The following is a 27,874-nucleotide window of genomic DNA, read 5'->3' as shown; positions in this document are numbered from 1 at the left end:
GAGTCCCCTAACCCTTTGGATGAAAGTACTATGGGAATTTGTGTTGTTTTTTTTTTATTTTTTGAGGTAGGGTCTCAGTGTAGCCCAGGCTGACCTGGAATTCACTATGTACTCTCAGGGTGGCCTTGAACTCATAGCAATCCTCCTACCTCTGCTTCCTGAGTGCTAGGATTAAAGGCGTGCGCCACCACACCCGTCTCTGTGGCTTTTTTTTTTTTTAAGGGCAGCAAATACTTTGTACAGTATTTTATCACTTAATATTAGAAAAACTTGTTGGGCTATTTCTCTTAGTAGCCTAAACAAGCTTTGGGGAGTAGGTGGGGGGTCACCATCCTTTGTTCTCTTGACTATTAATATTTAGAAACATTTGCTGTCTTAGAAAATCAGTCCAAGAGGTGTGCATGAGCATGTAAATTACCACCATAAGAGCTTTTCTTAGGATGTTATATTTGTCTGTAGCCAACAAATACCCCATTAAAGCCATAATGGATAGGGGATGAGCAGGGTGATGTCAGCGAGCACATGGGTGGTCGTGTGGGTGATTAAGGTTTAAATTCTGGGTGTGGGAAGGGCACCTATCTGTCTTTAAGAATGTAGTTTGCTTCCAGAAAGCTTTCCTTCTCAGTATCTTCTTTGTGTTTTCCTAACTAGATTTTGCCTGAGTTAAAAAAGCAGGGGCTGGAGAGATGTTTAGTGGTTAAGGAGTTTGCTTCAAAGCTTAAGGACCCAGATTCGATTTCTCCAGGACCCACGTAAGCCAGATGCACATGGTGGTGCATGCATTTGTAGTTTGGAGGCCCTGATATGCCCAATCTCTCCCTCTCTGCTCCCATCTCTGTTTGCAAATGAATAAAAATAAATTTTTTAAAAAGTAGCAAGGGTTGGAGAGATGGCTCTCAAATATATGCTTTTTGAGGTTTTTTTTTTTAGAAAGCAGTAAAACCCAGGTCTCAAAGGGTAGTTGGTTTTCTGGCGGGGGGGGTGGGGGGGAGGCAGAACACGTAAGAACTGTTAAGGAAATGTTGGAATCCTTCACTACCCCATGTAATGATTGATCTACACGTCCCAAAGTTTGTATCCTCCTCTATAATGAATTTGGCCTATGACAGCAGATCTGACAAAGTGGTAGATGGTTTGTTAAGTCATGCAGCAAAATAAAATCTCCTTCTTGGGCTGGAGAGATGGCAGAGTGGTTAAGCGCTTGCTTGTGAAGCCTAAGGACCCCGGTTCAAGGCTCCATTCCCCAGGACCCACGTTAGCCCGATGCACAAGGGGGTGCACGCGTCTGGAGTTTGTTTGCAGCGGCTGGAAACCCTGGCGCGCCCATTTTCTCTCTCTTGCTCTCTATCTGCCTCTTTCTCTCTCAAATAAATAAATAATAATCTTTAAAAAAAGTATAAAAAAATCTCCTTCTTTGCCATCTTGGCAGCCTTTTTTCTATTGTGTTTTCGATTCTTGGTGTCTATGTAGCTTTTTATGGTTTGTTCTCCAATTATACTATATTTTCCAGATATCTGTGTGTAAAAGCAGTGTACATTAGCTCTTGTTTCTGTTCTCAAAATGTAGGTCCACTTGTCACCCTGAGACTACATAGTGAATTCCAGGTTAGCCTGGGCTAGAGTGAGACCCAACCCTGAAAAATAAAATAAAATAAAAATAAAAAAAGAGAATGCAAAAAAAAAAAATGTAGGTCCACTTGTGACATTTAAACTAGGTTTAATGTGAAAGAGGGAGCGAAGAAATTAATGGGGGCTGGAGAGCGGCTTAACGTTGGCCTATGAAGCCTAAGCACCCAAGTTCGATTCCTCAGAACCCACGTAAGCCAGATGCACAAGGTGGTGCATGTGTCTGGAGTTCATCTGCAGTGGTTAAAGGCTCTGGTGAGCCCATATTTTCTCTTTCTAGTAAATAAAAAAATTAAGAAATTAAGTAGTAACAATTTAATAATTAAAAGCCCATACAGTAGTATCTTGGCTTAGGAAAAGGTACTGTCCACATCAAGGACTGTGAGGTGTACTTGTAATCTCAGCTATTCAGGGTGCTGAGGCCAGTGGAGTTCTTGAGCCCAGGATTCAGGACCAATCTAGGGGCTGGGAATGTGGTTCAGTAGTTAATGGAGTTTGGTTGTGAAGCCTTCTGGCCCAGATATAATTTCTCAGCTTCTATGTAAAGCCAGATATACAAAGTGGCACATGTATTTGAAGTTTGTTTGTAACGGAAAGAAACCCTGGTATACCCATTCTTCTGGTGCTGTCTCTCTTTCTTCCCTTTTTCTGCTTGCCAATAAATAATAAATAAAATATGTTTAAAAAAAAAACCAAACTACCTGGTCAAGGTGAGGTAGCATATACCTTTAATTCCAGCACTCAGGAGTTGGTGAAAGATGGATCGCTGAATTTGAGACCAGCCACAGAGTGATTTCCAGGTCAGTCTGGGTTATAGCGAAGACCCTACCTTGGGGTGGGGTGGGGGAGGAAAAGACCAATATGGGCAAAAATAGTGAGCACTGTTCCCCACTGAATCTCCAGAAGAATGGGAATGCTTAGTGGTATGTCATTTTCCTTGTATACATAAGACCCTGATGTGATCCCAATAAAGTCATTTAAAAACCCCCAGTGAGGGCTGCAGAGGTTGCTCAGTGGTTAAGGAACTTGCCTGCAAAGCCTGAGGCCCCCATTCGATTCCTCAGTAACCACGTAAAGCCAGATGCACAAGGTGGCACATGTGTCTAGGGTTTTTGTTGCTGTGGCTAGAGCCCCTGGTGCATACATTCTGTCTTAGACCCACACTGTCTCTCAAATAAATGAATAGATTCTTTAGAAAAAAAAAATCCCCAATAAAATGTTCATTTGCTGGGGTAGGGGAGGGAAGCTTCTTTTGCATATTCGTGTGTGTGTGTGTGTGTGTGTGTGTGTGTGTGTGCCTGTCTGTCTGTCTGTCTGTCTGTCTAGACCAGAGGACAACCTTAGGTGTTATTCCCAGGAACACCATCCACTTTATATGTTAAGGTCTCTTACCTTATAAGCTGGTATACATGTCCAAATGTGCATATAGCATTGAGGGACTTGTACTCACTCCATATTTAGTAGTGTCTCCTAAAGACCCAAATTGTGGACTCTGTCTCCTTTTTCTTTGTATAAATATGGATTAGAGGGCTATGAATTGTTTACTTTAATCTATCTTCTAGTTCACTTATTCTAAAACACTTTGAAGTCTCTGCTGTGTGTTAGGGCACTGTGCAGACTGTTGAAATTTAAACACAGAAAGGCTGCTGTTACTTTATGAGGGCAGTGACAAGTAGTCATGTACCAACATAGAAGTAGATATTCCAGTGTAGTAGGATTAAATCATTTGTGGGCCTGATTTTATTTATTTATGTATTTATTTTGGTTTTTCAAGGTAGGGTTTCACTCTAGCCCAGGCTGACCTGGAATTCACTATAGAGTCTCAGGGTGGCCTTGAACTCACGGCAATCCTCCTACCTCTGCCTTCCAAGTGCTGGGATTGGTTGATTTTATTTATTTTTAAGGTTGGGTCTCACTCTAGCCCAGGCTGATGTGGAATCCACTATGTAGTCTCAAATTGGCCTCAAACCCACAGTGATCCTCCTACCTCTGCCTCCCGAGTGCTGGGATTGAAGGTGTGCGCCACCATGCCTGTCTTCCTTTTATTTTTTAAAAAGTCTTTTTTTACTTGCAAGAAAGAAAATGTGAGGGTATATGTGTATACCAGGGCCTCTTGTCACTGAAAATGAACTCCAGATGCATGTGTCACTTTGTGCATCTGGCTTTGTGTGTAAGCAAGTGCCTTAGCCGCAAAGCCCCCTCTCCAGGCTTGATTTATTTCATTTATTTATCTATTTTGGTTTTTTGAGGTAAGGTCTCACTCTAGCCCTGGCTGACCTGTAATTCACTGTGTAGTCTCAGGCTGGCTCCAAACTTAGAGCAATGCTCCTACCTCTTCCTGCTGAGTGTTGGTATGAAAGGCATGTGCCACGATGATTTATTTTTAATATATAAATTGCAGTGGGTTTACAGCACATTTTGTCTCTCAGTTGCATTTCCTTGAATGTGCAAGAAAGGTGTGGATTTTCAGAGGTGGTGTGTGTACTCACTGGGAATCATGCTTCGTAGACCCATAGACTAGAGTTGCAGTGTATCCAGGTGGAGGAAAAGAGCATGTGGTGTTTGCTTTTATTACTTGGTATAGGGTTGCCATTTGGCCATAGGACAGTTCAGCTTTCAAAGGATTGCCTGGCTAGCAGTCTGGCACCAAAGCCTACTCCCACTCATTGGATTTAGTTTGAAATAGTCCTATAGTTATTGAACTAAACGGACTGCAGCCAAAATGTCATGCTTCACTGTTTTGTGATAAAATACCTTGCTATTTTTTTTTAAAATTTTATTTATTATTCATTTGGAAACAATGAGAAAGAAGGGGTGGGAAGGAGGGAAAGTGAAAGAAGGAGGGACAGAATGGGTGCACCAAGGCCTATAGCCACTGCAAACACTTCGTTTATCTGGCTTGATATGGCTACTGGGGCATCATACCTGGGCCATGAGGCTTTACAAGCAAGTGCCTTTAACCACTGAACCATCTCTCCAGTATTTCCCCCCCCCCCCTTTTTTTGAAGCGGGGTCTCATTCTAGCCCAGGCTGGTCTGGAACTCATGCTGCCCTCCTACTTCATCCTTCCCAGTTCCCAGTACTGGGATTAAAGGCATGCATCACTACACCCAACTGTGATAAGATATTCAAGTCTCCAGTTAGAGGGAAAACTGCAGAAAAGTCAGCCCTGCATCTTGTCATATGCCTTCACCAGGTACTCTGATGGGTCTTCTCCAGAGTACCAGAGGCTACTTGAATCCTTCCTGGGATGCAGTGAAGGTCTTTATGTCAGAAGATGAAACAAGCTGGGTGTGGTGGCACCACCCCTCTCAATACTGGGGCAGCTGAGGTTGTTTTAGGCCATCTTAGACTCCACAGCAAGAAACTGTCTCAAAAAAGAAAGAACAAATACTTGTACAGTTGTTTTGTGTCTAATTTGCAGCATAACAAAAAGACAAACCTTTTAGTTCAGACATAGACATTCCATTGATTGACCCAAGAAAAATCACACAAGATCTAGAAACAGCTTGGGGCATCCAATAGAAATCCAGCCCAAGCTTCTTTAAGGTGATGTCTTTTGCCTAAGAATAGACCCCTTTTCAAGTTTAGAACCCAGATAAGCTGTCTTGCAGTGATCCAAATCGCCATTGGCTTCACCCCACTCCACCCCTGAACTTGACGAACAACACAGCAATATAATTTTAACGTTTAAAACTTGGCTGACCCAAACATGAACTTTTAAAGAAAACAAGTCATTACTAAAAGAGATTCCATTTCTTTCCGGGGCCTAATTTAAGATGGCTATCCAGAATGTTGAAAAAATTTATCTTTCCAGTGGCCACTTAATTGTGAAACAAAATCAAGTCCCACAAGGCAGGTAAAATAGAATTTTCTATTTGGATTTTTAAAGTTTCCTTCTTTCGTGGCTGTATTTTCTCTTTCTAGGGTCATCAGATAGAATTTGTGATAATTTATCAGGTTTCCATCTGTGAAATTTAAGGGCAGTAGTTCTGGGGAGGGGAAAAAAACCCAAAACAGAAAACAAATTCTGTAAATCTTACCCTGTTAAGCATCCCATAATGCCTGTCCTGTGTGCCTTCACAGGACCCGTATGTCTGGAGCTTGGGCTCTTACAGCTGGTGCACCCTTAGCTCTGCATTGAACATATCCTTTCTTGTCTTTCAGAATCAGAAAACGTGGTTCTAGAGATCTGACACAGATAAGAGGGACTACATGACATTGATTGCTTACAGTGGCCCAGTAGAAACAGGCTTGGTTTTAAATCTGTACTCTGAAGGCCTTGTCTGTGGCAAATCTGCCTATAATTGTATAACCTGATAGTGTCCAGTACATAATTGGATGTAATGAAATGATGCCTGTGCTTATACTGACTCAATTAAGAGTTCCATGTCTAGATTTTCTTGTGTATTTTCTGATCACTTCTAAATCACTTATCTGAAGAATAAAATTAATAAATCATTAATTCAGGACCCAAATCGGGGCAATGATCTGTGCTAATCAAGCTTAGATTTTGTCTGGTTTTTGTTTTGTTTTGTTTTTTTGTTTTTCGAGGTAGGGTCTCACTCTCGCGTGGGCTGACCTGGAATTCGCTATGTAGTCTATGGGTAGCGATCCTTCTACCTCTACCTCCTGAGTGCTGGGATTAAAAGTGCGTGCCACAACAACCGGCTTGTTTTGTCTGTTTTTAAAATACACTCTGTAACTCATTTATTTTTATTTTTTATTTTTTTATGACACAGAGAATTGGCATGCCAGGGCTTCTAGCCACTGCAGTTGTACTCCAGACGCGTATGCCATCTTGTGCGCATGTGTAACCTTGTGCTTTAATTGAATGTTTGTGTGTATATATATATGTGTGTGGAAATCAGAGGACAACTTCAAGGTGTCAATCTATGCCACCCCACACTATGAACTTCAGACTAGCTGGTCCAAAAGATTCTCCTGATTCTGCCTCCCATTTGTTGTAGAGTTGGAAGTTCACAAGTGCCTTTGCCATTTTGCGTCCAGCTTAATGTGGATATTGGGGAATTAAACACTGCCTGGCCATTTGTAAGCAAGCACCAGCACCTTTAACCACTGAACCATCTCTCCAGCCCTTTTGGCTTATCTTTTTAAAAGACACTGTGTGTGTGTGTGGTGGGGGGGATCGTTAGTGCTCTAATCAATAGTTCACTTTACTTTTCTAAGCTATAAAATGAGAAAGCTACACTAGATACCTCTAGGCTACCTTCCGCCTCTGAAATTCTGATAGTTTATTTATTCATTTAGTTGAGAGCGACAGACAGAGAAAGAGGCAGATAGAGAGAGAATGGGTACACCAGGGCCTCCAGCCACTGCAAACAAACTCCAGATGCATGTGCCACCTTGTGCATCCTTTTTGGGTCCTGGGGAATGGAGCCTCGAACCAGGATCCTTAGGCTTCACAGGCAAGTGCTTAACCACTAAGCAGTCCCTGTAGTCAGGTTTTGACTCTGGTAGATTACATACACTTTTTTTTCTTTTTTCTTTCTACTAGTGAGTTTGTGGAATTCTGTTTAACCGGGAACTAAAGGCACTCTTGGTTCAAGGAAAGGAAGGTTTCATGTATGTCCCCAGAAGACTCCAGTGTTTAATTAAAGCTTGTAACCGGGAGGCTGGAGGAGGTGTCACTGGGGGTGAGCCTGAATTCCAGACAAGGATAGGCAGAGGTTTGAGTTCTTTGGAGCTGCTGCTTGCTGCCTGTTTGTGCTGCTTTCTTATGGTATTTGTGGGGCTGGTGGTTCCTCTCTCTGCTTGGATTTATGAATGGGAGCCAGCTTCTTCTGACATGCATGGACTTCTTCCTTGGACCTGTAAGCCTGAAATAAATCCCTTCCACCCATATTCTGTGTCTGTTTGGATGTTCATCTCAGCAACATAAGGCTGTCTACTACAGAAGGTATTACTGTCCTCAGGGAATTTTGCTCTCTGGGCCATGGACACATACAGCTAGGTCAGATGTGCTTTGGAGGCCTCTGCATACACAGTTCTTTGATTAAGTTAGTTCATAAATCACATAAATTCAAAGTTATTTGCAATAGTTTAGAAGTCTCCTTGCATCAGTGACCCTTGTTGGTAACCTGTGCTGCCTTGATTTACATAAACAGAACTGGAAGATTAGTTTAAGAGACAGCAGCCAATGGGGATGTGTGCATATTGTGTGTGTGGGGGGGAGGGGGAGTGGTAATAGAGGGAGAGGTGAGTTAAGGAAAACTCCAGATCAAGAATAATCTTAGCAGGGGGGCTGTGGTGGCACTCGCCTTTAATCCCAGCACTAGGGGGCAGAGGCTTAGTTTGAGACTACAGAGTGAGTTCCAGGTCAGCCTGGGCTAGAGTTGAGATCCTATCTGGGGTGGGGGGGGAGGAGTCTTGAATGGCCATGTAATTACACCTGTTATACATACTCGGTGTGATGGTGGATTCCTGTAGTCCCAGCACTCTGAGGTAGAAGGATTGCCTAGAGGTCAGTGGGTGAGTTCTGGGTCGGTCTGAGCTAGAGTAGGAAAGACCCTGTCTCAAAAAGAAGCTAACTAAGCCCAGTATGGCTGTGCAGGCCTTTAATCTCAGCACTCAGTGGAGGATCACTGTGAGTTTGAGGCCAGCCTGAGACTACATAGTGAATTCCAGGAGTTTTCTTGTAGTTTTTAAAGTTTTGTTTATCTCTCTACTATCAATCATCCATTTCTCATCTATAGCTATTTGAGAGAGATTAAGTATGTAGATATGTCAGGGCCTCTAGACACTTGCATCACTTGGTGCACCTGGCTTTATGTGAGTATTGGGGAATTGAACCCCAGGCCGGCAAGCTTTGCAAGCACCTTACACCACTGAACCATCTTCCCATCCTTGTGTTTTAAAGATGATTCATTGTGCTGAGTTCATAGGAATGGCTTTGCTTTGTTTTCCAGGTAGTCTCACTCTATCCCAGGTTGGCCTGGAACTCGCTCTGTAGCTCCAGGCTGACTTTGAACCCATGGTGACCCTACCTCTGCACCCCACCCCATGCTGCGCCACCATGCCCCGCCCCTTTTTGAGGATTGGCTTTTGTACTGAGGTCATTGCTCATGTGCATTTAATCAATATTTCTTGAATGTAACTGAATAAATAATGAACCTTAAATGTTTGCACTCCTTTGTCATGATATGTGTAGCAATTTGATCCCAGAGTTGTCAGGATTATAGGTCAAAACATTAAATTGATTTTATCAGAGCCTGACATTTGCAAAAACAAGCTTACTTCAGATGAGTTTTGTATTGAGTTCTTTGTTTTCAGTGTTTCTTTTCAAAAGAGGAAAAAAAATGCTGTTTTCCTTACAAGCTGATTTACCTATTATGCAACTTTGCTTAGAGCATGATTCTAGTTATTTGCACTTATTCATCACCATTTTCCTCTGTCCTTGCTAAAAAATAATCTCATGGTTTTTGGTGAAACAACAGTTAATCAACATGTTTCTATAAATACTCAGCCATTACAGGTTCTGAGCCAGCTGCTTGTCATGTTACTGTGTTCCTTCCAAGTTTTAGGATGGTCGTTATAACTTTATCTGATAGAGTGTAACAGCGGTTTTTCTCTTATGTCCTTCCTGTGCAGTCAAGGACAGCACAGTAAGTGAAGCCAGGAAGTTAGTGACGGTCGTTATTGCAAAGGGTAAGGAAAACAGCCGCCCCAAATGCCATTTGCCTCAAAATCTCAAGTGACTTTGAAAAAACACTTGTTCAGGCAGAAGTGTAACTAGCTTTCATGGGACGAAAAGCGCATTGGTCTCCAAGTGAACTTACGTTCCAGTTAGTGATGCGAGGCATGAAAGGGAGATCCACGGTCTTCCCCTGCAAAGCCCAGCTCAGTCATTTTGCAGCCCTGGCCTGCTGGAGGAAGCAAACGTCTTGGAGGCTCTTGGGCTTCCGTTGTTTTGCCTGAGGCCTGGTCAGGATGGGCGCCTCACAAGACCGGAAGTGCCGCGGAGCCCAAAGACCAGGCTTCCGCCCGCCAGCAGGCCTGGAGGCGAGAGCGCTGGAGCCGCCCCGCCTCGGGAGAGCAGACCCCACTGTGAGCAAAACAGGAAAGAAAGAATTCCCTCCCTCCGCCGCGGGGGAGGGTGCGAGGGAAAGGCTGAGAAAGTTTACAGAAACCAGATAAGCACCACAACCCTGGGCGGGAGGCCTGGGAGAATTGGTTGAGGGATAGGAGGGCTTGAGTGTTTCAAAGTGAGGGGCAAAGTTGAAAAGAAAGTCCCCAGGAGGCAGAGGATGGCAAAAATGAAAGTGTGAGGAATCTGAGAAGCTTCCTTTCATGGTGTGGTTTATTATTGCCTGTATCACCAGAGGGGACATTTGGCATAGTAAGATCCAGAAGGCATTGTTGGCGTTGGCATGGGCTGGGGGATGGCTGGGTGCTTAAAGTGCCTGTGCTACGCAGCCAGTGTGCTTTCAGGTCAGAACAATTCCCACCCAACTTTGCCAGATTATGTTAACTAAAATGTTGTCTAAAGAACATGGTAATCATTCCTAATATTGAGATTACATGAACAAAAATATTGATGATACAGATAAACATCTAAAATATTAGTTACTGCTTTCATAATTTTTTTAGAGGCCTCATCTTTCAAACTAACCAGGAAGAAAATGGTAACTGATAGTGTGAAGGGAAAAAGTGAACCCCAGCAATCAACACTTTATCCATTTTCCTTGACTGTAATCTCTGGGCAGGAAACATTCCAGTGCAGTGTACACCTGTTATAGGTAAACTCTTATGATGTGAATAATGCTTTCTCCACAAGTTTTTCTCGAATTTTACTTATTTTTTTTAATGTTCTACCAACTTAGGGAATCTATAGCCTTAGCTACCATCATGCACTCCTGCTTTTTCTACCTACCTTAGAATTCCTCCGTATGTGGCTGGAGAGATGGCTTAGTGGTGAAGGTGCTTGCCTGTAGAGCCAGAGGACCCAGGTTTGATTCCCCAGGACCCATATAAGCCAGATGCACAAGGGGCACATGCATCTGGAGTTTGTTTGCAGTGGCTGGAGGCCTTCCACTTCCCTTCACTCTTTCTTCCTTCTATCTGGTATAATCTGTCCCCCCTCAAATAAATAAAAATAAAAAGGACACCCTTAATCCCAGAATTTTGGAGGCAAGAGTGCTAGGCCAGTTTGGGACTACAGAGTGAGTGCCACGTCAGCCTGAGCTAGAGTGAGACCCTGTTTCAGAAAAATTACTGTTTTTTTTAAAAATTCCGTCAAAGGCTGGGCGTGGTGGCGCACGTCTTTAATCCCAGCCCTCGGGAGGCAGAGGTAGGAGGATCGCCATGAGTTCAAGGCCACCCTGAGACTACATAGTGAATTCCAGGTCAGCCTGGGCTAGAGTGAGACCCTACCTCAAAAACCAAAAAAAAAAAAATTCCATCAAAAAATATTTATGTACATGGGCATGGTGACACACTTTTTTTTTTTTTTTTTTTTGAGGTAGGGTCTCACTGTAGCTCAGGCTGACCTGGAATTCACTATGTAGTCTCTGGGTGGCCTCGAACTCATGGTGATCCTCCTACTCTGTCTCCTGAGTGCTGGGATTAAAGGTGTGCACCACCACAGCCATCTTGGCACACACTTTTAATCCCAGCACTCAGGAATCACTGTGAATTCGAGGCCAGCCTGGACTAGAGAGAAAAAAAAAACATTATTTAAGAGGGAGAATGGGTGCACCAGGGCTTCAGCCACTACAAACGAATCCCAGATGCATGTGCTGCCTTGCATATCTGGCTTATGTTGGTTCTGAATAAACAAACCTCCGTCCTTTGGTTTGTAGGCAAGTACCTTAACTGCTAAACCATCACTACAGCCTTCAGCTCCATTTTTGTTGGGTACATACCTTACGTTTCTGCAGTCAGCTGCAATTATGGGACTAGGGAGATGGCTCAGCAGTTACAGGCTCTTGCTTGCAAAACCTGATGGCCTGGGTTCTATTCCTCAGTACCCACATAAGGACAGATTCACACAGTGGTGCATGTGTCTGAAGTTCATTTACAGTGGCAGGAGGTCCTGGTGCCCATTTTCCCCCTTTATCTGCTGTTTTCCTTCTCAAATAAATGAGTAAATAAAATATATTTTTAAAGAAATTATGGCTTTTCTTTCTTGAGTAGCAAAGATAAGAAAAACTAGAATTTACATTGCCGTTCCCCCCCCCCTCCACACAAGTCACATAAGTTATTAAGTTTTTCTTTTCTTTTTTCCTTTGAGGTAGGGGTCTCACTCTAGTCCAGGTTGACCTGGAACTCACTTTAGTTCCTCATTATTTCCTGTTGCGCCTTGTAGATGAAAAGGCCTGGAACTCTTAATATACTGTTGGTAGTGATGCACAATGGTTGTACAGGTTGCTATGGAAAACATGATAGTTGTTCCTCAAAAAATTAAAAATAATTATAAGATCCAATGATTTTACCTCTAGCTATGCATCCACATTGATTTTTAAAAACTTTTTAAAATTTTTATTAATTTTTTATTGACAACTTCCATGGTTATAAACAATATCCCATGGTAATTTCCTCCCTTCCTCCACTTTCTTTTGGTTTTTGATTTTTTTTTTTTTTCGAGGTAGGGTCTCACTCTAGCCCAGGCTGACCTGGAATTCACTATGGAGTCTCAGGGTGGCCTCGAACTCATGGCAATCCTCCTACCTCTGCCTCCCGAGTGCTGGGATTAAAGGGGTGTGCCACCACGCCCGGCTCTCCCTCCACTTTCTTATTTGAAACTTTACTCTCCATAATACCCCTTCCCCCTCAATCAGTCTCTTTTATTTTGATGTCATGATCTTTTCCTCCTGTTTATGATAGTCTTGTGTAGGTAGTGTCTGCAAAGTCATGGATGTTCAGGCCATTTTGTGTCTGGTAGAGTGCATTGTAAGGAGTCCTATCTTTCATTTGGCTCTTACATTCTTTCAGCCACTTTTTGCACAATGGACCCTGAGTCTTGGGAGGTGTGATAGAGATGTTTTAGTGCTGAGCACTCTGTTACTTCTTCTCAGCACCATGTTGCCTTCTGAGTCAACCCGAAGTCACTGGCATCTAAAAAGAGAAGCTTCTTTGACCCAAAGTGAAAGTTGCATTGATATGTGGGTATGACCATTAAGAGAAGTATTTACTGGGCATTTTGGTGAGCATAATATATACATTTAGTCAGATGCCAGCAGACATTACACCCTAGAGCTCATGACTTCCCCTGTCATAGGTTTTCAGTACCAGGCATGTGTTCCTTCCCATGGAGTAGGCCTTCAGGCCAATTAAAGTGTGTTGGTTTCCCCCTTAATAGACGTGCCACTATTGCATCCACTGGCTCATTTGGCCTGGCTGGTGAATTTTAAGGCTTGCAGTGTCCACTGTTATTTATCTCCACTGGTGACTACACTCTGTCCCATGGAGCTGGGTGTAGCATAGCCTTTTCCAGCTTTCTGTCAGTTGGTCTACAGTGAGGAGCTTTTCAGCTCAGTTCCAGCAGGTTTTCTCAGCAATCTTGCAGCGCAAGCATCCATCATTATTTTTAAAAATCAAGCTGGACATTGTGGCTCACATACTTAATTCTAAAACTGGGACGCTAAAGTAGGAGGGTCACTATGAGTTTGAGGCCACCCTGGGACTATAGAATAAGTTAGTTCTAGGTCTACTTGGGCTACAGTGAGACCTTACCTCAAAAAAAAAATAAACAAGAAACAATCAAATGGTTTGAGGATGTAGCCCAGGGCTAGTGTGGTTGCTTAACATATGGAAGGGCCTAGTTTAGAACCCCAGCACCACAAACAGCAACGAAACAGGGAGTAGAAACCTGCATGTGTCCTGCCCCTCCCCCCAGTAGTGACTATTAGATTTCTTTCTATATTACCAGTATAGATAGAGGTAGGATCAGTATGAGTTCAAGGCCAGCCTGTGACTAGAGAGTGAGTTCTAGGTCAGTCTGGGCTAGAGAGACCCTGCCTTGGAAAAACAAAACAGACAATCAAAAAAAAAACCCAGGAAATATCTAAAGTCTTTTAGTCCTTTTTGCCTTTTTTAGCAGTATAGTTAGGCCTCTCACGATTCATAAATTTTCTCTGTGAGAATGCGTAAGTTTTTAGAATTAATAGTGCTCTGACTCAGGAAGTTTTTCTTGTACAATGTACACTTCTAGATGTACATTACAGCTGGAGTGGAAATGCCAGCAAGCTTGGTGGTACATTCCAGTGTTTGGGCCCTGTGACCTTCTCAGCTGGTTCAGGGAGGGTCAGCTCCTCCAGCTCCCCTCTTCCCTGCCCTTTGATTACCTTGCCTCTCAAGTCAAGAGGGGGCTGATTTTATCAAGCACTAAACTCTTCAGATGGAAATAGCATAACATAAAGAGGAAAAGGTGGCAGTAACAATTTTTTTTTTATTTTTATATATTTAAGAGCGACAGAGAGAAAGAGAGAGAAGGAGGGAGAGAGAATGGGCGCTCCAGGGCTTCCAGCCACTGCAAACGAACTCCAGACACGTGTGCCCCCTTGTGCATCTGGCTAATGTGGTTCCTGGGGAATTGAGCCTCGAACTGGGGCCCTTAGGCTTCACAGGCAAGCGCTTAACCACTAAGCCATCTCTCCAGCCCAGCAGTAACAATTTTTAAGGTATAGAAAGGCCCTAAAGAGCAGTGGATAGGAATCAATGCAGAGTGTGAGGGCTCTTAGGTTCGTCAGTCTTGTCCAACGTGGAGACCTGGCTCTCACTTTCTGGGTTTGATTCCTTAAGTAAGTTATTCTCCAAACATTGGATTCCTTACCTGTAAAATAGGAACAGGAATAGGAGTTTGTTTACCTAGTTTGGGTAGACTTAAAATAAATAATGCATGTAGCAAAGTATTTGGTGTTCATATTTTTATCTATATCTAATTTATCAAGTTTACCAAAGACCCATGAGCTTTTCTGACATTTTGTTAATGATCCCAACTTCAACTCCTTGGCCTGGAAGTTGAACTAAAGTTTAGAAACTTGGGGATTTAGTAAACTGTATTTTATAATTGGGAATACTGGGGGATGACACGTAATTTCTTCCAGGGTGCAAGGCAGGACAGATTTACCACTTGGAATTTTAAAAAATTAATTAATTTGCACATGTATGTATGGGTGCTCCAGGATCTCTTGCCTCTGCAATCAAATGCCTGTCCAGCTTTGTGTTTGATTGAGGAATTGAACCTGTCCTGGCAGGCTTTATGCACTTTTAATCATTCCAGCCCTGGATCTTTCTTTTTTTTTTAAATATTTTTTTAAAAATTTTATTTATTTATTTATTAGAGAGTGACAGACACAGAAAGACAGATAGAGGGAGAGAGAGAATGGGCGCGCCAGGGCTTCCAGCCTCTGCAAACGAACTCCAGACGCGTTCCCCCCCTTGTGCATCTGGCTAACGTGGGACCTGGGGAACCGAGCCTTGAACCGGGGTCCTTAGGCTTCACAGGCAAGCGCTTAACCGCTAAGCCATCTCTCCAGCCCCTGGATCTTTCTTTTAAACATGAAGCTCTAATATGATCATGGTGGTGTATATTGATATCATCTCTAAACTCATGTATTTTGACTGGTTGGTCCCCCATCTGATTTTAGTTTGGTAGGAGGAGTCTTGCTGGAAGAGCTGTGTTCCTACAGGACAGGCTGAGTGATAGGTGTCACAGCCAGCTCCCTCTTGCCTAGAGTTCTGCTCACACTCCTGCTGCGTTTTTCTACCTGCTGTGGCAGAGGTGATGTCCAGCCTCTGCTCATGTCATGCCCCATCCTGCCATCATGAAGCTTCCATTCAGGACTGTAGTCCAAAATCCTTTTCTTCCATCAGCTGGTTTATCCCAGCAATGTGAAGAAGGTGACTACAACAGTGATCCTCCCTTTCTGCCTCAGAGTCTCGTGTTCTGAAGTGGCTTCAGCGTTCCCCCTCCTCGAGACCTCAGCTGACTCTTTTTTTCTCAGTCTCTTCCTTCCACCACCTTCTCACCTGGAGATGGGGCTGGGGAGGTCACTGGGAGGGATATCCTACTCCAATGAGACTTGAGGCATGTCCTAGGGCTTTCTGATTCTCTGAGACTCTTAAGCATTTTGTCTTTCAGAGTACTTTTCCACTGTTTAGAAAGAACCCCTTCAGGCTCAGCCTCTACAGTTTTATGAGTAGGATATGATTTCAACAGAAAATGATGAAAAATTACAATTTACTTTAAGTTAGACTTAAGTCAACTAGGATGTCCTGTTTAGAAACAAGGTTCCAACCCTTTTTCAAAGAACAGTTTATCTTTCTTTTAAACAAGGAGAGGTATTACGGAGGACACAGATGGAAAACAGGTTACCACATCAAAATCAAATGACGCATTGTTTCCTTCTCCCAAGTAACTTTCCTCTTCAAAGGAAGGGATCAGGAGAATGGATTAAAAATATTGAAATGTGACATATAGATAATTTAAAACAAGGAGCAAGGTGACTAGCATTTGGATGTTCAAGTTGACTGCTTTAAAAGCTCTGAAGGTACAATATGGACTTACTATTATGATAGCTCCTAAGAATGAATAATTAAACAATTCGGCATGGAATGGTCTTAGAGGTGGATTGCTGTGAGCTTGCTCTTCCTCACCCATATGCACTGGATGGTTTTGACCTGATGTCTGCTTTGTTCCCATACCCAGAACTAAGCCTGAAAAGGCTGGGTGGCCTGGCGTGGTGCCATGTCACTTTGTTAGCGGTTGGAGCATGTGAGCAGAGCACCATGCAAGTCCACGCTTGCTGGTCTGTAGTTGGAGCGCATGGCAGCTTCCGAAGTAGCAGTCCGCGGCCAGCCCGTGCCTGGTCTCCGCTCCTGCTTGCAGTTCCTGACAATGGGGCAGGTAGATAGGAACACGGCATGACTAAGAAATGTGGTAAATTTTTTTTTTTTATCAATTTTGATTTTTTTTAAATTGGGTTTCCTATTTGCTGAACATATATCTGTTTTTTTTTTAAGTATTTATTTATTTGAGAAAGAGTGAGGCAGAGAGAGATTGGATGCACCAGGGCCTTCAGCCATTGCAAACAAACTCCAGATGCATGCGCCACCTTACGTGGCTTACGTGGGTCCTGGCGAGTTGAACCTGGGTCCTTAGGCTTCTCAGGCAAGTGCCTTAACTGCTAAACCATCACTCCAGTCCCATATCTGTTTTAAGAACTCTAGAAATGAGGCTGGGCATGGTGGCACATTCCTTTAACCCCAGCACTTGGGAGGCTGAGTTAGGAGGGCCCCTCATACCTCCATTCCAGGTCAGCCGGGGCTAGAGTGAGAACATTGAAAAATAAAACAAAAAGACAACAACAACAAACTGTAGAGATGGGGCCTGGAGAGATAGCCCAGTGGTTAAAGACACTTGCTTGCAAAGCCTGGTAGCCCAGGTTCTGTGATGCATGCATTTGGAATTCATTGGCAGTGGCAAGAGGTCGTTGTATTTCCATAGTCAGTCATGCATGCATTCATTCATTACCAAATACTTTTTTAAAAAAAGCTATAGAAATGATACCTGAAAGTATAGTCTTGTATATCTTTTATTATTATTTTTTCTCCCAGGTAGTTTCACTCTAGTCCAAGCTAAACTGGGATTTTCTTTTTAGCCTCAGGCTGGCCTCCAACTCAGCAATCCTCCTATTTCTGCCTCCTGAGTGCTGGGATTAAAGGCATGCACCACCATACCTGCCCCCTGCCCCTTTGTTTTTGAGGTTGGGTCTCACTGTAGCCCCGGCTGACCTGGACCTCTGCCACCCAGTCAAGGCCTCAAAATTATGGCAATCCTCCTGCCTTAGTTTTCACAGTGCTGGGATTACAGGTGTGTGCCACCATGCCTGGCTTTTTTTTTTTTTTCTTTTCCCTGAGGTATGGTTTCACTGTAGCTCAGGCTACCTGGAATTTACTCTGTAGTCTCAGGTGGCCTCAAACTTGTGGCAATCCTACCTCTGCCTCCTGAGAGCTGGGATTTAAGGCGTGAACTACCATGTCCGGCTAGTTTTTCTTTTTTCTCTAATTTTCCCCTCTAATAAGTTTGTTCTGTAGCAGAAAGTATTTTATATTTTAGGAGCTTGGGTATCTGGTATTTAAAGTTATTTGTACCACCCAGTGCCTTTAGATTAGAAAGAGTTCTTCCTATTTATTTCTTTTTGCAGAGCTAAGGATAGAACCCAGAGCCTCACATACACACTAGCCCAGTGATCTACCACTGAGCTGTACCCCGTCTTAGAAAGAGTTCTTCTTTGTACTTCCTTGAGCTTAAATCTCCAAGTCATCAACTGTTCTTTTTCTAATAAACATAATGTATAGAATGATGTATATCAAGAATCACCATGGCTGTTGACCCCTGGGTCTGTACTTGGGGTCTTTGCTGATTAGGCAGGACTGAACTGTCTTTCATTATTTAGTGTGTGTTTTAATATAGGTCACATGAATGTTGTCCGTCAAGCAAAGCCAGAATGTTTTGCACAGGAATTGAGCTGAGATTTTGATAGATACAGATTATTATCTCTCCCCCTTTCTCTTTGGAAATGCCTCACATTGTTCGAGGCTCTTGAAGTGTGAATGGGGCTAGTGTCTTTCTCAGGGAAAACTGCCATCTTCCTGATGCTCCCCAGCAGGAAGCAGTCTCTTAGTGATGGATATACTGTGAAGTATGGAGAGCAAGTGAGAAATTGGAGACATTTGCACAGGCCTTGGAAACAAGTTTTATTTAGGGAGACATTTCACCCATTGGTTTTTAAAAATCAAGTAGTTAATTACTCAAATTTATCCCATCACCTAAGGAATGGGTCAGCAACAGTAGTGTTCTTCCAGATCTCCACTGGCCTGGATCCAACTATGTAATGATGAGTCTGTGTTTTCTTGTCGTTATTTGAGGTTTTTTTCTTTTTAAAAATATTTTATTTATTTATTAGAGAGAGGGGGGGCAGATAGAAAGAGTAGGCACACCAGGACATTTAGCCACTGCAAATGAACTCCAGGTGCATGTGTCACCATGTGCATTTGGCTTATGTGAATTCTGGGGAATCTAGCATGGGTCCTTAGATTTTGCAGGCAAGCACCTTAACTTAGAAACCATCTCTCCAGCCCTGATTTTTCTTTTTTCTTTCTTTATTTAGAGAGTGAGAAAGAGGCAGATTGGGGAGGGGGAGGGCATGCTGGGGTCTCCAGTCACTGAAAACTACATGTGCCTCCTTGTGCATCTGGCATTATTTGGGTACTGGAGAATTGAACCTGAATCTTGACTTTTTAGGCAAGCACCTTAACCCCTAAGTCATCTCTCTAGCCCATGTTTCTTGTTGTGGTTTTGTTTTGTTTTTTTGAGGTAGGATCTCGGTGTAGCCCACGCTGACTTAGAAGGCATTCTGTAGCCACCCTCCAACTCATGGCAATCCTCAGTCTCCAGAGTGCTGAGATTAAAAGCATGTCTCCCACCCTCCACTTGGCCTTCTGGCCTTCTGTGTTTCTTTTGTATTACCATAATCACCACAGTATTATTTCCAGTGCACTGAGAAAGATGTCACACCAGTACATGGCAGTGGTCAGAGATCATTAGTACTAGAAATGGACCCACAGTTCCAGTAGTGCTCTCTCCTGCAAGATGCAAGAGTGTGTTCGTGTTTCTAACAGACCAGGGTTGACCGCTCTGGGCTCCTCCTCTTTCATCAGAGCTCTGCCTTCTTTTCTTAAGCTTTGAATAAATTTTTGCCCTACTTGACTTTCAAATTTAAAAAGAGAGAGAGATGGGCTGGAGGCATGGCTCAGCAGTTAAGGCGATTGCCTGCAAAGCCAAAGGACCCACGTTAGCCAGATGCACAAGGCAGCACTCTCATCTTGAGTTCGTTTGCAATGGCTGGAGGCCCTGGCACGCCCATTCTCTCCCTCTTTCTCAGTCAAATAAATAAAAATAAAGTATTTTAAAAAGAGAGAGATAGACATCAGTATAGGCTGCATGCCTCCAAGTCACATTATAAAGTGCTAAGTTATCTTGAAAAAGTATGGCCAGTACTGTGAGCCAGTGGCTGGAAATTAGATCTGTGAAGTTCAGGCTGTGGGAGAGCCTGAAGGAGTAAAAACCTCCTGTTTGATGTGCAGAGATGATGATACTGGGTGTTATTCTTTACTGAAAAGGCATGTGACATGTAATAAGCAAAATATGTTAGATGTGAGGGGGAGGAAATACAGAAGATGATGAGGCAGGACTTAGGTACTTGTTGAGGCATTTTGTCCAGATAAAATACACATCCCTACAACTACGTTTATTAACTCTGGCACCTACTCTCTCTACAGTATTTTAAAAAATTTATTTGTTTATTTATTTGAGAGGGAGAGAGAGAGAGAAAGGGCATGCCAAGGCCTCCAGCCACTGCAGACAAACTCCAGATGCATGCACCCCCTCGTGCATCTGGCTTATGTGGGTCCTGGAGAGTCAAACTGGGATCCTTTGGCTTTGCAGGCAAATGCCTTAACTGCTAAGCCATCTCAACAGCCCATCCCTATAATGTTTAAAATAATACTGTTAGTGCATAGAGTCAACCCATTTGTTTGTTATGTGGTTCCTGTAATTCTGTCATCTTTGACTTCTGTGATCATGTCTTGGTGGAGAAGACTGCTAACAGCCCATATGCCTCAGATTCCTGCCCACTACTGAGTTAAGTAGTGCTCATTCTTACAGGACATATACTAAAGCAGCCTTCTTTAGCATAAAACACGTACTACATCAGAGAATATAAGGGAAGTTGACTTGTAGCATTTTATTTGTTTATAATAATCTCATATTTAATAGTGAGACATTGTTTATAAGCCAAAACATTTTTGTTTTGTTTTGTTTTTCGAGGTAGGATCTCACTCTAGCCCAAGCTGACCTGGAGTTCACTAAGTAGTCTCAGGGTGACCTTGAACTCATAGCCATCCTCCTACCTCTGCCTCCTGAGTACTGGGATTAAAGGCCATCACGCATGGCCATGAACCAAAACTTGAAAATCTTTCTCTCAGAATTCTCCCTTCTAAAATGTCAGTGTATCCAATCTTTTAGAGCAAATTGTGTACTATTAAGTATTGCAAGCATCTTTCTCATAGTACCTTGAAATATGGTTAATTTGCACAATGACTTCTTTCCTTTTTCTTACAAATTCCTAAGAAAAAGATTTTTTTAGGCTTGTTTATTTGTTTTTTTCGAGGTAGGGCCTCACTCTAGCCCAGGCTGACCTGTAATTCATTCTGTATTCTCAGGGTGGCCTTGAACTCACAGGGATCCTCCAACCTCTGCCTCTGTGCCACCATGCCCAGCTTAATAAAAAGATTTCTTAATCTTTGTTACTTCTAGCCATATTTCTTAGTATGTCTTCTATAGGTCAACAGATCACACAATCTGATGCCAAAGGCCCAGCCTTACTTCATTAGAATGTTCAGGGATGGAGACCAAGACTCTCAATGTCAGTGACATCACATCTTCTCTGTGATCCTTATGCAGATTAATGTGACAGCAACCATTCATGTAGACTCTTGCTGGCGTGGTCTACTAACCTGGTAGCTAGTTAAAACTAGAGAACCTCAGGCCCTAATAATCTACTCAATCTTAATCTGATAGTAGGCACACTCAAGTATGTGCACATCACTTTGTATGCCATATACATATTCATTCACTTGCCATGAATCACTACCCTAGCCTAGTAGATCTGCTTCTCAGGCATTCTGCCTCACTCTCTTACTTATTTACAAACAAAGGATGGGTAAGGGTCTCTTATCATTGCAAATGAACTCCAGATGCATGCACTGCTTTGTACATTTAAATTTACGTGGGTACTGGGGAATTCAACCCAGGTCTTTAGGCATTGCAGGCAAGCGCCTTAACTATTGAGCCATCTCTCCAGCCACTCCTAAGACATTTTATTCAGTTAAAAAAAAAAAAATGAAGAAGCTGGGCTTGGTAGCCCATGCCTTTAATCCTAGCACTCAGGAGGCAGAAGTATGAGGATCGTGGTGAGTTCAAGGTCATCCTGAGACTACACATAGTGAATTCCAGGTTAGCCTGGGCTAGAGTGAAACCTCAACCAAAACATAACAAAACAAAAAACCCAAAACCTGTTATCTTTTCAGAAGTTTTGTGAGTCTCAAAGCATTGTTCTCATTACTCCCCCCCCCCCCCCCCCCCCAGGTAGGGTCTCACTCCAGTCCAGGCTGACCTGGAACTCACTATGTAGTCTCAGGGTGGCCTTGAACTCATGGTGATCCACCTACCTCTGCCTCCCAAGTGCTGAGATTAAAGGTGTGTGCCACTATGCCTGGCTTTCTTATTACATCTTATTCAGTAAAGAATAATGAAAATAATAATAACAGTTTATGGTGTCACCTAGGTTAGATATAGTTTTAGTGATTTCCTAAATCCAGAAGTTCCTCATAAAACTTAATTGCTACTCTATTCTCACCTGAAAGGACCACTCTGCTCTGCCTCTTTGAGCTTCACTCTTACCTAGCTTAGGGACCACTGCTCCAAGATCAAGTGTGTCTCTATAAGCCCAATGGCCTTGGTCAGTAAGGAGCTCAAGGCCACAGTCATCCCAGCAGTGGAGGTGTGATGAATGTTGTGTTTTGAAAGCTCAGGCGCCCCCCCCCCCCACTGCCGCAGATTGGCCAGTGTGTCATGTCAGTGTTTGCCCAAGTGTGCTTCCTCAGGAAATTTGTGTGTTGCTTGTTAAAATTTTAGACTCCTGGGTTGGGGAAATGGCTTAGCAGTTAAGGTGTTTGCCTGTGAAGCCTAAGGACCCCAGTTCGATTCCCCAGGACCCACCTAAGTCAGATGCACAAGGGGGAGCATGCATCTGGAGTTTGTTTACAGTGGCTGGAGGCCTTGGCACGCCCATTTTCTCTCTCTCTCACTCGCCGTCTCTCTCTCTGCCTCTCTGTCTCTCTCTCAAATAAATAAATAAAATATTTTTAAGAATTTAGATTCCTAAGCCCTACCCCAGTTCTGCAAAATTAGAATTTCTAGGCAAGAGTCTTAGCAGTCTACTTTTACTGGATATCTTGGGTATTTGAGGGTCACTATGTTTAATGCTGAAGTATGTGGTCCTTGCTCCAGCAGGCTAGTTTTCTATGTTCTTTTTTTCTCAAGCTCCTAATATCATCCCCTTTATTTTCTTCATTATATAGTGCTCCAAGAGCAGTAAAGAGGCAATCTGATTGAGAATGGAAAGTCAGAACTGTGGGTAACTTAATACTTCATTGTGTGGTTTGTCTAGGACTTTTAAATGCTTGAAAATGTCATAAAGATGGCTAGCTCCAATAGCCAAATGTCTAAATGAAGATCTGCGGTGGGGAAATGGTGAAATCTGGAATCCATGAATGTTGTGGGTGTAGTGTTTTGGTAAGATCACAGGGAGGGGTTATATGTGATTTGTCATCTTTTGAAACAAGTTGCACTGGCTGACTTATAACTGGATATGTAGCAATGGATGACCTTGAACTCCTGCCTCTGCTTCCCAAGTACTGGGATTACAGCATACCAACCACACCCAGCTGTGATTAGTCAACTCTTGTCCAACAGTCCCTTTTCTTTACATCTAACACTTGAATGTTTAATTAGATAAGTTGTTACTATTCAATTATTTATTGCTAAGGGAACAATTCTAACTTTTCTTTATAATTAAATGGTTGATTTGCTATTTGCATTCCAATCTTTTTGTTTCTGCCTCCTAAAGCACTGGAATTACAAGTGGGGACCACCAGCACTTTACCAATGAAGCCCTCTCCCTGGCTTCTCAGTGACCATCTCCTATTGACAACATGCCTGGGAGGCAGGCAACTTCAGGAAGGAGGACTTGTTGTAGCTCGTGGTTTCGGTTTAGAGGTTTCAGCACATGGTTGGCTGGCTATATTGCTTTTGGGCCCAAGGTGAGGCAGTGTCACAGAGAGGAGCACATGGTAGACCAGGGCTGCTCCCATGGCAGCAGGAAGGGACTAACAGTGCATACCAGCCCTTTGTGGTCTATTTGTTTGACTGAGCCTGCCTCCTCAATACCAAGTAACATCATCAAACTGTAAATCCCTCAGTGGATCAGTCCATTGATTATTTAGTCACTTCCCCAAAGTCCCACCTTTGAACCTTGGCTTCAGACCTTCAACATGAGAGTGGGGTGGGAAGTGGATATGTATATATAAACTATAAAACCATTCTTCCTGCCTGGCGTGGTGGTGCACGCCTTTAATCCCAGCACTCGGGAAGCAGAGGTAGGAGGATCGCAGTGAGTTCCAGGCCACTCTGAGACTACAGAGTGAATCCCAGGTCAGCCTGGGCCAGCGTAAGACCCTACCTCGAAAAACTAAAAACAAAACAAAACACATTCTTCCTGAACTTCACAAGAAGGAAAGTGGCTCCTGGAAAGAGACAAGTTGTATTGGCCCTCTAGGATGAGAGCAATCTCTGTCTTGCATTCATTGAATCATTCTATTTATGTGTGTACATCCATGATTTGTATCTGGCGCTGGAGAGATGGCTCAGTGGTTAAAGTCGCTTGCTTACAAAACATGACTGTCCAGGTTCAATTCTCCATGGTTAGTATCTGATTTGGGGTTCACACATTCTTGATTTGTAAATCATTTCATGAGTTTTAAGTTCCTTGTTTTTGGTAGATAAGAAAAGTCTCCCTTTTGCAACTAAAGTCCTGATCATTTCCATGAAATAATGCTGTCCAGCTTTCTCTAATAATATGTCATCATAAATAGCCACACAAGCAAACTTAGGCTCTTAAAACTAGATCCTCAATTCAGAATTCTAGTGGTAGGTGAACAAAATGCAGTGCCTGGGCTGGGCATAGTGGTACATGCCTTTGATTCCAGCAGAAGTGGAAGCAGTGTGGGCTAGAGTTAGACCCTGCCTCAAAAAAACAGAAACAAAACAAACAAAAGATGCTACGCCTGTTCTCAGTGATTTATACTTTAATTTAGAAAGACCTAAAAATTATGTGAACTGGGGCTAGAGAGATGGCTTAGCAGTTAAGCGCTTGCCTGTGAAGCCTAAGGACCCTGCTTTCAGGCTCCATTCCCCGGGACCCACAAAAGCCAGATGCTCAAGGTGGCGCATGCATCTGGAGTTCGTTTGCAGTGGCTGGAGGCCCTGGCACACCTGTTCTCTGCCTCTTTCTCTCTGTCATTCTCAAATAAAAAAAAATTTTTTTTAAAGTATGTGAACCCATTAAAGAAGACAGTTAAATCATGAATGCTACACACAATGCAACGAGGCTCAGATGAACAGCAAGAATCTGCGCTGCCCAGAAATTCATTTCCTTGGAGAATGAGTTTAATGGGTGGGTAGAAAGAAGTAGAAGAGAGCCTTCTTTGGCTATCAGAAAATAACTATGAAAGAAAAGGCCTTTATTCCAAAATGATCAAGGTTTAAATGTTAAATCTAACATCAGTGGACCCTGTGGAAGAATGTTGGATAGAACATTTGAAGACTAGAAACTTAGAGAGTTTGTCTTTATCTAGCAGGAATCATTTGATGCCCTTTGCAATGCTCATGGCGAGGCTAGCAAGGCAGACCTTTCAGTATGTATTTGTAGATTCCTCACCTTCCTTAAGGATGAGAGAATGAACCCAGTGCCATTGAACTATATCCCCAGTACTTCTAAAGTTTATTTTACACAAGCTCTTTGCCTTGCTGGCCCCAAATTGCCATCCTCAGCCTCCCGCATAACTGAGATTACAGGCCTACACCACTGTGCCTTCATTTATCTGGTCTTTATTAGTTTTTGTTTATTTGTTTTTTAAAGATCTTTTTTATTTATGAGAAAGAGAGGGAGAATTTGGGTGCGCCAGGGCCTCCAGCCACTACAGACGAACTCCAGACACATGTGCCACCTTGTGCATCTGGCTTACGTGGGTCCTGGGGGATCAAACATTGGTCCTTTGGCTTTGCAGGCAAGCACCTTAACTGTTACACCATCTCCATCCCTATTTGATTGTTATTTTCTGACATAGGGTCTTATCTCTAGCCCGACTTACCCGGCATTCACTGTGTAGTCCCAGGTTGGTCTCAAACTCATAATGATCCTACTTCTGCCTCTAAGTGCTGGTATTAAAGGCTTGTACCACCACATCTGGCTTTTTCTTTTAAATATAATTTTTTCATCTAAAACTGAAAATTTTCAACAAATGATATACCCCACATCACAAATTAAGTTATTTGGACAAAAAATGAGGTTGTGTTAGTCCTGAAGGGTCTCTTGAGGGCTTTGGACCATTTGTCCAGGCACTCTTAGGCTTGGGTAGTGTCGCAGGGATGCGAGGTGTGAGATTAAGAATCTGTTGTCATCGGGTCCATGTGACTTTGGCTCCCTCCCCCCAATAAAAATGTTGCATATGGTGTTAACTACACTGCAAAGATTTTTCTAAATTGTGGGTTTATTGTAGTTTTGTGTATTCTTACATTGCCTCAGATTTCTGATAAAGTTTATTATTCTATTATATTCAGATTATTTGCAAACTCTTCCACTAGATCCAAACAAATTACTATAGCTTAGATGTGGCCATTTGGAGGAGTGACTGAAAAGTACAACAGAACTGTATATCTGGGATGTCAGACATGGCTTTATGTAGTCATATTAGAACATGGTCTCTGGCACTGAGAGGGCTGTTTTGCCCATGCATATCTTCTTCTGTGTTCTGGCCAGAGCTGAGCTGGCACAAGTTCCAGAGAGCAGTGACGGGCCAGGTCATGTCCAGTCTGAGAGAGCTTGCACATGTACCCAGGTTCTGACCATTTTGAGAATTCTTTTTTTTTTTTTTTTTTTTTTTTTTTTGGAGAAGACAGTTTAGGAAAATTACCTAAGTTGTTCGAAATTCACAAAATGGAAAGTGCTGACCTGGTTTTTATAAAATGTTGTTTATGTTCTTTCCAAATGTATTATAAATATATGTTCCCACCTATATGCTAAACATAGAAAAGGAGTTCCATGTTTCTGAGGTGCAGGTACTAAAGGTAGTATGAGGAAGTAGTTTATATTAGAAATTCAGTGTTAATAGTATGTGTGTACTTTTAGATTTTTAAAAAATATTTATTTATTAGAGCGACACCCACACATACAATCAATGGGTGCATCAGAGTCTCTAGCCACTACAAACGAACTCCAGAAGCGTGCGCCATCATGTGCATCTGGCTTACATGGGTACTAGGGATTCAAACCTGGGCCCTTAGGCTTCTCGGGCAAGCACCTTAACCATTTAGCCATCTTTCCAGCTCACTATATGTGTGTATTTTTGCTAATACATAGTTTGTTCAATAGCTCTTTTTCTTTAACAGGTATTAAAACACCTATCTCTTCAAATTACTCTTAGCTGGCTGAATGGCTAAGTTATAGTTAGAGTTCAGTTTTTGCCAAGGAACTTCAGCTAGATAGTAATTGGATAGTTTTATGTTTAGTTACTTGACAACAATTTATATAGTTTATATATTTACTCTATCAAGCATTTTCTTAAATGCTCTACAGATAGTTGCTGTGTAATGCTGTTAACTACGAAGTAGATTTTTTTGTACTTTTACCATTTTGCTGGTGGAGAGATTGAGGACTCAGTTATTTATTAGCTTGCTTAAGATTGCTCATGTATAGGAGTTGTAGCTGGGATTCACGTCCAGCAGTGTGGAGAGGTCTGAGGCTTAAGAACTATGTAAGTAACTCTTCTACAAAAAAACCCAGAAATTATCAAGATGATTTAATCATAGCCTTGAGGCAGATATGTTGGAACTGGCTGCGCCTCAGTGGTCTAGAGCCTGGGTACCTTGCTTTTACTCTGACACTGTGCTAAATTCTTTACATTTGTGGATTAGAACACCATTCTGTTAATAATTACACAAGCAAAATCTACTATTTAAATACACTTAAATATGATTGAATGGTTCTTGGGGCAAAGCTGCGTCTTGACTGGGATCCAGTGACACTGCTGTATTTATAACAAAAACATTTCAGTAACAAAAACTTTTCTTTCAGTAGATCACATCTTTCATATCTTCACCAGAGAGACGGGGCAGAGGGGAGGTAGTGTTGTGTAAGCCCTCTGCAGCTGGTTTTAAAGCACAAGTGTGGTTTAAATTTAAACCACTGGCTGAGTTTACTGGTCTCCTTATTCCCTTATAGTCGGTGAAAATTTACAGAGCTGTGCGGTGGCTAGAGACCCTGGTGCGCCAATTCTCTCCCTCTCTCCCTCTCTCCCTCTCTCTCTCTTTTTTTTTTTTAAAG

General features: G+C 42.7%; 1 protein-coding gene and 1 long non-coding RNA gene across 4 annotated transcripts in view; one reads left to right on the top strand and one right to left on the bottom strand.

Annotated features, from left to right (window-relative positions):
• The window catches only part of Rbpms (RNA binding protein, mRNA processing factor), a 193,090-nt gene that overhangs the window by 47,350 nt on the left and 117,866 nt on the right, over positions 1 to 27,874 (top strand). The gene's annotated exons all lie outside the window — the stretch shown is intronic.
• LOC123463498 lies at positions 4,648 to 9,489 on the bottom strand. The gene is made up of 3 exons (XR_006638975.1): positions 9,425 to 9,489; positions 5,669 to 5,817; positions 4,648 to 4,992 (listed from the first exon to the last, which is right to left on the bottom strand). It is a non-coding gene; the product is annotated as an uncharacterized LOC123463498 (long non-coding RNA).

Source organism: Jaculus jaculus, chromosome 9 (assembly GCF_020740685.1).
Source record: "Jaculus jaculus isolate mJacJac1 chromosome 9, mJacJac1.mat.Y.cur, whole genome shotgun sequence".
Taxonomy (NCBI): Eukaryota; Metazoa; Chordata; class Mammalia; order Rodentia; family Dipodidae; genus Jaculus; species Jaculus jaculus.
The sequence above is the reverse complement of the archived record's forward strand: the minus strand, read 5'-3'. Positions and strand labels throughout refer to the sequence as shown.